This window comes from Mya arenaria, chromosome 6 (assembly GCF_026914265.1).
Source record: "Mya arenaria isolate MELC-2E11 chromosome 6, ASM2691426v1".
In the NCBI taxonomy this organism is placed as follows: Eukaryota; Metazoa; Mollusca; class Bivalvia; order Myida; family Myidae; genus Mya; species Mya arenaria.
The window spans coordinates 65,021,756-65,032,795 of record NC_069127.1 but is presented as its reverse complement, the minus strand read 5'-3'; the positions used below and the strand labels follow the sequence as shown (position 1 = coordinate 65,032,795).

At 33.9% G+C, this 11,040-nt stretch overlaps 1 long non-coding RNA gene across 1 annotated transcript; it reads right to left on the bottom strand.

The window, feature by feature from the left end:
* Positions 1 to 5,135: 5,135 nt before the first annotated feature.
* On the bottom strand, positions 5,136 to 10,171 carry LOC128239322 (uncharacterized). The gene is made up of 4 exons (XR_008261863.1): positions 9,260 to 10,171; positions 8,559 to 8,686; positions 8,140 to 8,254; positions 5,136 to 5,821 (listed from the first exon to the last, which is right to left on the bottom strand). It is a non-coding gene; the product is annotated as an uncharacterized LOC128239322 (long non-coding RNA).
* Between the last annotated feature and the right edge of the window lie 869 nt (positions 10,172 to 11,040).

Below are 11,040 nucleotides of genomic sequence, written 5' to 3'. Positions count from 1 at the left end.
CATGTCATGGCTTTTCCAGTATCGGTGTATCGATTCTCCAGTCATGACAGTAATTGGAAAATATTCCGCTGTCGTATCGACCGCATGATGCTCTGAGCTGGTCTCATGATATCATTTGCATTTGAACTATTATGGGTGTAGAAGATCCTTCGGGATCGGTTCTTTTAAAAAATACTAAAAGCGCTTATAGATTGTTTTGGCAATGAAGAAGAAGAAAGGATGCCCAACTTGGCATTGGAAATATTGATACAGCAATCACAAACAGTATTAAGTTAAAAAGTATTAAAAAATGCACGACATTAAGATGACATAAATGACTCATAGTGGAATCAAATGTAGCATATTTTAATAAAAGTTTTGATAAACATTTAGATATTTACCAAGTAAGAGGAACAGGTGCTTTTTTAAAGTTGAGGAGTTAAGCAGAAGTGGACTGGTTCACATATGTGTGATTACTGTTAAAAGTTCGTGTCCAGCAATATAAGTTGAACTTCATTTCATTCATTTTATCCCGCTCCATGTTATATTTGATATCTTAATTGTGAAATTTATCAAAATGTGTTGTTTTGTTGTTGTTGTTTGTTTCATGATGCTGAAATAGCGAAAGGTTGTTACATTTATCAAATGGTATTAGAATACCGTTTTGTGGCTTATAATTTTATGTTATGCATTAAGATAACATCCGTGACAGGAAAAAAGATTAATCATTATTTTTCATAACCAATAACAGCGCGAGAAGGATTCTGATAAAACCCCTCTTAACACCCATGATCCGGGTTCGCACAAATGTATCTCTGTTATAATACTGACTGTGCAACAGTGATGCACCTATGTCTGATACTTGCACTCTATAGTGATAAACGGTAAAAGAACGAATAATGAACAACGCGAACAACCACATAGTGTGATTTAACAACAACCAATGCAAAGCCCTTTACCCTACACATTTTGTATAGTGTATTATGCAAAACATGCGGGTGAGCTAATTTTAAACTAAAGTGCTCACTGAAAAGGATGTTAAAAAAAATAAAGACCAATTATGAGATTCCAAAAGAAAATAAAACAATAATTGTTCTGAATATTAACACGAATTTAAACGATCATATGATGGAAGTGATTGTGTTTTGTATACTAAATATTGAGTTTTGTCCGATTCTGCTTCGTTTTTTAAGTTTGCAGTATTTTAATAATAACATATTTATTTACACTTGAAACTTATTCTCTTATGCTTTTTCATAAACTTGAGATGTTTTGGCAATTTATTTTTCATGTTCAAAGACTGAATTGAAGATGATATGTTAAAAAGATGAGTCAAAACTGAATGAATTCGAGGGTAAATATTCAACTAATAAGTTCAAGAATACTGACGGTAATCTGGTAAGATTTCTGAAAGACAATGATAGCTTAGCATCCGCATTAGGTAGCATCATAAACACATGCAATATATATATATATATATATATATATATATATATATATATATATATATATATATAAATATGGGAGAAACACTCAGAGCTCAACCCAAGCAGTGATTGGATTGTATAAAAGAAATTATGCTCATAAGTAATTTTTTGACGTCTTTACCACATAAGTACCTAAGTTTTATTTACTTTAAAATCGTATCAATTTAATATGGTCACCGTCGTGGTAAACAATAAAGTTTTCATTATAATTAAAGTTTATCAATATATAGCTATCTATATAGTCATTGGTTATTTCGCTCATATCCGAAGGACACAACCCGACCTTATCGTTACTATTAATTTACAATTGATTTTATTTAAAAATGCAGTTAAGATATGAAATCTACAGAAGGCATGTGTTTTGTGCTATCGAAGGATTCGTTTTATAGAACGTTTGCTATGAATTGATAGTATAACTAAGAAAATATATCATGGACAATAATTTCCTACAAAAGAGTATCCTACATGATAATGTTTGTTCATATCCTTATTTCAAAACAACCGAAATTCAGTACATAATTGACACATCAATTCAAAGAATTTCTTAAAAGAGGCTTGCATTCGGTGCGACCAAATATTAAGTTTCGAAAACATTATAAACTAGAGTAGTCATCTTAGAGAACGCCGATTATTTTGGAAAAAAACAATAGCAAAATTGATAGGCATCGCCTGCACTGGCGGAATCCCAAGCGCCTACTGAAATGTTTATGTCAATATTTTTATATATATGTTATGCATTACATGTATATACACACAAACGCACCATTAAATAATAGATAAGCAACATTGTTCCTGAAGAAGGACCCCTAAAACCCACTTGACATGTTTCGGCCTCTTTACAGATTCATGGAAAACGGGCCAGCGTGCGAGCTTTAAGTGCACCTGCCTCTAACATTGACTCCTGAATCCGTCTGAAGGTCGTCTGTACACGGGTTCTCTTTCACGCATAAAACAGCATAATGCAATCGAATTAAGAGCTAACTGTAAGTAATGAATTTCATGACATTACATTACCCTAATATCTTTTTTAAAGATATAAGGCCTAAACATTGAACCACGACTTCCCAGCTTGTGTATGTTTTAAGCAAAGGGGAGAAACTGTCATTCAATGGAATACAGTTTATGAATTTGCAGGTTTCTTCCCTTTCCATTTGTTAGAACGTATTTTACATACATTAAACTCGTTTGAATTTGAAAAAGAACATATGGCTGCAACTGATTTGATTGGTTGCTTAAAATATTGCATCTATTTGTATTTATAAGCCGTTTATGTGATAAATAAATCCCTTCCTAAGATACCAATCTATAGAAATGCTATTAAATCATATGGTTAAGTATTTCTTTCAGACTGTGTTTATTCTATAGCCTACAATTATCTTGAACATAACGTTATCAAAATGTGCAGCATGTTTTATGCATTTTACTGTTTACGATGATAAGTTCTCAGGGTATGAATAATGTGTCTTAGTATGAATAGACGACATTTTACGTTATTTTATAATCGTAGTTGAACTACATACAACGGGCCGTTGATACAGCATATAACTGATATCGTACAAAGCGGCTCTAAAGAAGTGACCCATCAAATGCAGATTTAGAAACAATTAATCTATATCAGGGGAGCTTATCATAGTTGTTCAACACCATCAATATATAACAACAGTTATACAACTTATAGTAGTACGAACTATGGCCTATGATGTCTCTAAAGCCATATTTGTACAATTATTACTTTGGCTAAGATTACGTGTATAGTCGTAAAGACATGAATCTGAGAGAGTCTGGAAAGTCCTGATAAATGGGAAAGAGCCACGGCAAGTATTCCATGTTCAAAACTGTTTGGTCGTTGCTTCGATATGCGACAAAAAATCAAAATGTAGCACAATCGATGTGTAGTTTACAATATAAGAATCGAGCATAATTTGACATCCATTTGATTTTCCATTCTTGGGAAATCATTGATAATTGTGATTTGGTGACGAGACGATTTTGATGACGCTTCTGTACGATTGAGGCTTGAGAGTGGTCAAATGGTATAAGTGTCCGCCTCTCACCCAAGAAGGTATTTTCTCTTGACCTCTCAAAAAGGGCACAATACTGGTATCTGCCCACGAAACGGACTCGAGAGTGATTCTATAGACTATCAGCTTTCGTCACAATCGAGCTAATACAAATTAGTATATACGATTGGACGGGATTTCTACGATTCGCTACGGCGTTGAGGAACGGGACAGATCTTAATCAAAGCGCTGAAAGCGCTGAGGAACGGTGGCCCCGAGAGAGTAAACAATTTATTTCAATGATGACAGGAATTTCAGAAACAAATTGATAGGAACACACAGGGAAGTTGAAAGGTGGGGGTTCATATGTTTTACAACAACGTACGAGTTGACAGGCTTCAATTTTATTAGGTGTGGTATATACATATAGAACTTACATACAGTGTAAGATAAAAGTAATGTATGTAGAATATTTTTTAACATTTTAGGGTTGGAACGTTTGTTATTTCGAAGTAGTTGAAAGGGAAATACAGATACACGAGTTGATATGAAATGTATGTCATTGCATATTTTCATGCAGTAAGTATGCATAATATGGTCATTTTTTTAAACTAATCCAGGCATGTATGCTTAAAGATGTTAATATTGTTCCCAAGGGATAAGTTTCACAATGGAAATGAATATCATGTAAATGTTGAACACGAACTGTCACAGAGACAGCGGGCTCGACTATACTGACGCTTTTCAGTGTAAGGATTGAAAAGTTTTGGCGAAACATGCATGGATCACTGTTAGATAAGATTCTAATGCAATTCATGTGGTGAGATATACATAAATGTGGTTACATGGAAAATTTCAACCAGAAAGTTTTAGTCTAATAATAAAGGGCAATTATTTGCAAAATGCAGTTATATATCTTGGTTATTCAATAACACTGAGTGGTTGAACACCATTCTATAAAGTCTCAATGCAATACATCGAGTAGTTCCTAAGAAATTTACCTATGTGTGCTACACGCAAAACCTTAACCAGAATTTCTATGTCAAATAATAAAGGGCAATTATTTGCATTAAATGAAACTAGAGTTATCTTACATGGGTAGGTTTGATTGTATGAGTCTGATTGCAATACATCAAGTAGTTGCTTTGATATTTATATATATATGATGTGTGCTTGCACACAAAACGTTAACCAGAATATCTAAGTCGAAAACTAAAGGCCTTTTATTTGCATTAAATGCAAAGTAGAGTTATCTAACTTGGTTAATTAAGTAGGTTGGATGGTTGAGTACCATTTTATCAAGTCTCAATGCAATAACTCAAGTAGTAAAGCAGATATTCACCTATGTGTGGTTGCACGCAAAACATTAACCAAAATTTCTAAGTTGAATAATAAAGGCCTATTATTTGCATTAAATGCAAAGTAGAGTTATCATACCTGCTTAATTAAGTAGGTTGGATGGTTCAGTACCATTGTATCAAGTCTCAATGCAATACCTCGAGTAGTAACTGAGATATCAACCTATGAGTGCTTGCACGCAAAACCTTAACCAAGTTGTGACGCCGATGCCGACGCTTGGGTGAGTAGTATAGCTCTCGATATTCTTCGAATAGTCATACTAAAAATTGATATGAAAATACCATCTGTATGCAGACAGAACACGGAAACAAACAGCATAGCAAATGAAAAGTGTTTTGTACAAACAAGTAGTACAATGTTTTATTTACATATCAAAATCAACCTAAAGTAGTAATACATTCAGTAAATGTCTGTGTTGGAAATATGCATGTTTCGATGAGGTTGGCAATAAATACATGTGTAACTGCACATCAAATATGTATTAACATTATCAACATATACACTGAAAGAACATGTACAAATGTATGAATGAAACATTTATGTGTTATCAGTGTTTATGCACCATTTTCAATAAAAGTTTCAGTATAAAGCAACAACTGGTACAAAAAATATGGTCATTGCAGCATTGCTATATTATGAAAGCTGGCACAGTGTAATTGCAAGCATGTTTAGTTGTGGAATACAAATGATTAAGAGATGCTTATGAGTAAGACTGTTTGTCGTTATTCAGTAAAACATACATCGAAATTGGCAGATGAAATAAACAAAGCATCCGAAAAGTTTATGGTCAGTTTGTGGTACATCTCAAATTCAAAACAAGTGACAGTTTGTGTGCTCCTCCTCATAATGATTTCCAAGGCAACAGGGCAATGGTCCATTTAGAACGTCTGAATGTTCTTCAGGATAGTGGCTTGAAGGCATGTTACATCACAGCCGAGTACATCAAAGCTGAGTAAATCAATACCATGGTGGTGTTTACATGAAAGCTTCAGTTTTCTGAAAGTACATGTACCACATACATAGTCATTAATATTCATTGCATTATAGAATAAGGAAGTGACTACAACACTATTTTTTTATGTGTGCAAAAATTTCTAAGTAGTTGTTCATTTTATATGAACACACAAACAGGTCTAGATGAGCAAGAGATGTCATTTGAAGGTGAAATGGTGGGAACTGATTCACTTCTGAAAAAGGCATGCATTTAAAGAAATTTCGGTAAGATAGAAAGAGAATTTGATTATGAACACACAAACAGGTCTAGATGAACAAGAGATTTCATTTGAAGGTGAAATGGTGGGAACTGATTCACTTCTGAAAAAGGCATGCATTTAAAGAAATTTCGGTAAGATGGAAAAAGAAATTGATTAAGTGAAAGAACAGATTTGCGGAATTGATTCCGTTGTGATGACAATGTGAGATGACCTTGACCTTTGGGAAGGGATGTGGGCATTGCTCATGCTAAGTAGCCATTATGGGCCGAATGAAATTTGGATTTTTTTAAAGACCCCTTAATTCCTGTACTTGACACATTCAGAGACAGGACAAGAATTCATTGAATTTGCCTGTATATATATATTATATGCAATGCAATGTAAAGCATTGTATAAAAATAAATAGTAAATAAAACCTGACCTGTGGGTATCTGAATTACATGCAACATGTCAAATTTTAATGTTGATCAAAAATATACCAAACCCTAACAATACATATATGACAAAGTTAAAGAGCGGACACAGCCACCTTGACTAAATGCATAGGACACAAAGACAATGATAGCCACTACATGCTCAATGAATGTTAATACATAAAAATTGCATAGGAGCAAACATAATTGCTTAGGACACATAAGAAATGAAAGCCACTACATTCTCAATAAGCGTTATGGTGACGGAACTGCATAGGAGGTAACAGAATTGCACCGGACACATAGGCAATGATAGCCACTTCATGCTCATAGGGCGTTAATATGGCGAAATTGCATAGTAGTCAACGGATTTGCGTATGAAACATAGGCAAGGATAGCAACTACAGGTTTAATGAGCATTGACGGAATTGCATAGGTGGTAATAGAATTGCATACGACACAGTGTGAGACCACAGTTATTTTTACTTTATGTTTCATATAGACACTAACCTGGCTTTTCACTTCAAAACAGACCCAATTGAAAAACAAGTAACTGGCTGCTGTTAAACAATCCAAGACACAAACTTTAATCACAAGGAAACATAGGGTTGATCAATGCGTTGTCTCACAAAATTGAGTAGTAATACATGACCCTGAGGTCAGGACAGAATAAGGCTACAAACAAATAATTTACATAGTTCCACAGGCAATGATTTTCCATTTTTTACACTGAAAACTATCAGTTTTTGCAATACAGTGTCCAGTTATGTAAAGCTCTATGCAAAAAGGCCATCTGTTTCTTCTCTTTCATTCAACTTTAATGCAATATTGATACTTGAACACAAGCACTCATTTTTCTGTATCACATCCAGATCGTGGACAACGGGGTGCAGATAACTGTGGTCTTGAGCCTATTTAAGCAACTCCTATATTCATCTTCAGGCTATATGCAATACATACTGAAAGTTTGGAAATGATATATTAAACAATAAATGAATGAGACAAGTATTAGCACCTGTGGTATTTTCATAAAAAGCAGAAACATCCAGTTCCCTCAAATGGTATAAAGCTGCAAACCTTTGAAGAGCCATTATTTCCTTATGCATTGATTAATTTGACCAAGTAAAGTTTTCCTTGTAGCTTTCAATGGTGTTTATAGAACAGCACCACAAATGGCCTGCCTACTCTTTTAAGATTTTTTTCTAAGCAAAATAAGGTTTTTGCACTTAGCCTTTTATATAAAAAATGTTATAGAGCCAAACTGAAATGCTTCAACTTGTCAACATGTTTCTTATCCACTTATATACAAAGGTAACAGAACTGTTAAGTTTAACAAAAGAAATTTAGTGATCATGTGATCATGTGTTTATAGACAGTCTAAACACCAATATATACCAAATTGTTTGCTTCCGGGACAAATGGTGCAACAACAAATTTTCAAGACAACTTCTAGTGTTTTCATGTATGAGATGGCTACATGATGTAGAAAATGCAGAGATAGCATTAATATGCCCATTTTATAAAAGAAAAATTACTTTAAGAATCTGTTTTGAAGGCTATATTTGGCATTAAATTCAGAGTACAGCACTTCACCATTGTCTAGAAGTTGCTTATTTACACCTGATTTGCTATAAATCTCACTCTTTTGATCATTTACACACAAACAAGTACTACAGAGTTGACTCACATCTTCATTCTTCTGAAATATTGGATTCAGAGCTGCATCTCCTGGATTCAGATTGCAGGACTACCGCTGGGAGGAAAAAGGCGCAGCTAGCTGGAGCTTATTGGCACATCATGATCTGCAAGCAAGACACAAAAGCAATATTTTACACTAATAAAACAATCTGCCACTACTGTTAAAGTTTGAAAAAGGCCTGTAAACACTCATTTGAGGCATACACAACCATATATGTAGTCATAAATGTGATAAATATGCAGAAAAGCTCATGAATTGAAAGATTTTCAGGACAAATTTTATGAAATATGTAGTCTTTTGGACATTTTGCTATCAGTTTTTAACAATTCAAAGGTTAATCTCATCTTATTCAGTACCCAGATGCATTTTGAAAGCATTTTAACGAGACATGTTAGAATTCTTCTTACTTGGAGACGATAATCCTTTCTCGGAGATCCTTGCTGAGAGCCGGTTTGGAAAACCACACAAACCACATTTTTACCAGCACTGGTTCTTGTCCTTGAAAATTCCACTGTGGCTACAGCAACCAGGCTGGCTATTGACATAAACAATACATTAGGGTTTTAAGACATTTATAATATATTAAGGTTGTTTTTTTAATGCATGGAGGGAAAAGGCTCTAATCTTTATGAAAGCGGCTCACTTTTTATTTCTTTTGCCTTGAGAAATGTCAAGTTTTTCACTGTATAAACTGATTGAATATATATTATTATATATATGAATGATTGATAGAATGAATTAATGAATTAATGAAAGGTGGCATTATTTCTTTAAAATAGGGATCTCATTGTGTTGCTGTAATTGTTGAAGTAGATGTTTTCTTGTCCATAAGCTGAAAATCATATGCACACTAAATAAAACATCAGTCTGCATCAAATGTTAAGTAAGTTTTGTTTAATTGCTTATAGAATTTTAAATTAATGTAATGTTTGCTTAAAAGAGCAAACAAAATGTTCGAATAGATGCACAATACAGACCAAAGACTAATACAAGTCAGCAGTTTCATTAGAAAATAATATTATTATCAAAGCCGCACCAGAAATGATTGACAAACAACATGAAAGAAATTCATTTAAGAATGGAACAAACAGTACCCAAACTTGCTCACTTTATACTTCAGTTTGGATACAATTTTCCATTCTATGATCTTGAAGTACTAACAAATTACAGCATGTTGGCATACACAAAGTACAGCTCCGTCGGGATGGCATCTCGGCGGACGGGCTGTCTGGCTGGTTCTCTACAGTTCCTCCCGGGTTTAAAATAATAAGAAAGGAAAATAAATAAATCAACAACAAATCAACAACACCTTATCAAACATACAATCATTGACGCCCTTATAGCCTATACAACATACTCAGTTAACACATCTCTGGCATACCAGTTTAAATTGCTGGGTCCAACTTTTAAGTGTACCACCACGACCAAAAGCTGCTCATGACAGGTGCGATGAAGCCAACACTTGAAGATGAACCTAATATCACGTTTCAGTTAGAAAACAACTGTTATAACCTAAATCTGGCATTTTTCTCGGGCTTTATTTTATATAAACACGTCTTTATTACATACTGTAAACATATTTGAGAACAAAACGGTACGATACAGCTGGGGACGAACACAAACTTTGTGAAAACATGTTTTTTACAAATATTTAAAAAATAGACATAAAATGTATTCTTTCTTAATGTTTACACATATTTACACAAGCTATACATGCAGTTTGAAGCTGTCAGCAACTGTTTCATGCATTAATCATCAAAAATCTGACTAAGTGAAAACTGTGGTTTCACCGTCACTTCGCGGCAGCCATTTTGGATTTTTGTTTACATTTTGGCGAAGTCTATAAATGGTCTAAGAACGTTCATAGTCCAGTTGTTATCGTATCAAAAGTGATAAAAAAAACTATGAGACCCCTCCCATGCTTAAAAACAAACCAAATAATCCTTTGTTCTTGCCTTAAAACATGAAAAAAACGTTTAATCAAATTTTCACTTTCGTTTTTCTTTTAGAAAAAACACGATTTCAGTGAACTCTGAGTGGTTCCCAGAATATTTCATCATCTAATTAACTATAAACAGCTACATGGTTCTCCGCAAATGTTGATATATGTGGTTTAAAGGGTGTAGAAAACCAGAACCAGCATTGGGTTGCCTTCAGTGAAAAAATAATATTCATGAGATTCATAAGGGGAGATAACTACAATCGACTTGACATCACTACATCAACTACGTAGTAGGTCACCTAAGGTCAAGAAACTGTGTGCGCCACAAACGGCACGAATGCATATATGAACAAGCATAATATACGTCATCAAAATTAGCTAGATGAAATACACAAATTCACATCGTAATCTTAACAAATTAAATAATAGAATAAACACGCAGGTTCATGATCATTGAGGCCACTCAATTAATGTAGGTCACGCACATACAAAACAACGCACACAGATATTTGCACAAAGAACAATATACAGTGTAAATAATGAAGCAATTTCAATAACTGTCATGCCAAACACACGTAAAGCCGTTCGTGTGTAACAATTATAAAATACTTACAATATACATTTAATACAGCTGATGTCAATGAGACACTCTTAGACAGGGCGCTTACAAAATGGCGACGATCGAAAGTTGAAATGACCCTGCTAAATATAGGCGTAGTAATCTGTATAATATACTTTTTCGATATACGGTTTCCAAAAAGCATTCACTTCGTTCGTTTGTTTATTGATCAGTGAAATAGTGTTTACATATAATTTCATTTTAAAGGAAATTTTAGAATTGTTTGGAATCGATTAATCAATTATGGTAACTACTTCTTATAACCGACTCACACCTGTAACAATACACTTAGCTTTTTCGCCGTTTTCGAGCGGTTGCGTATAAATAT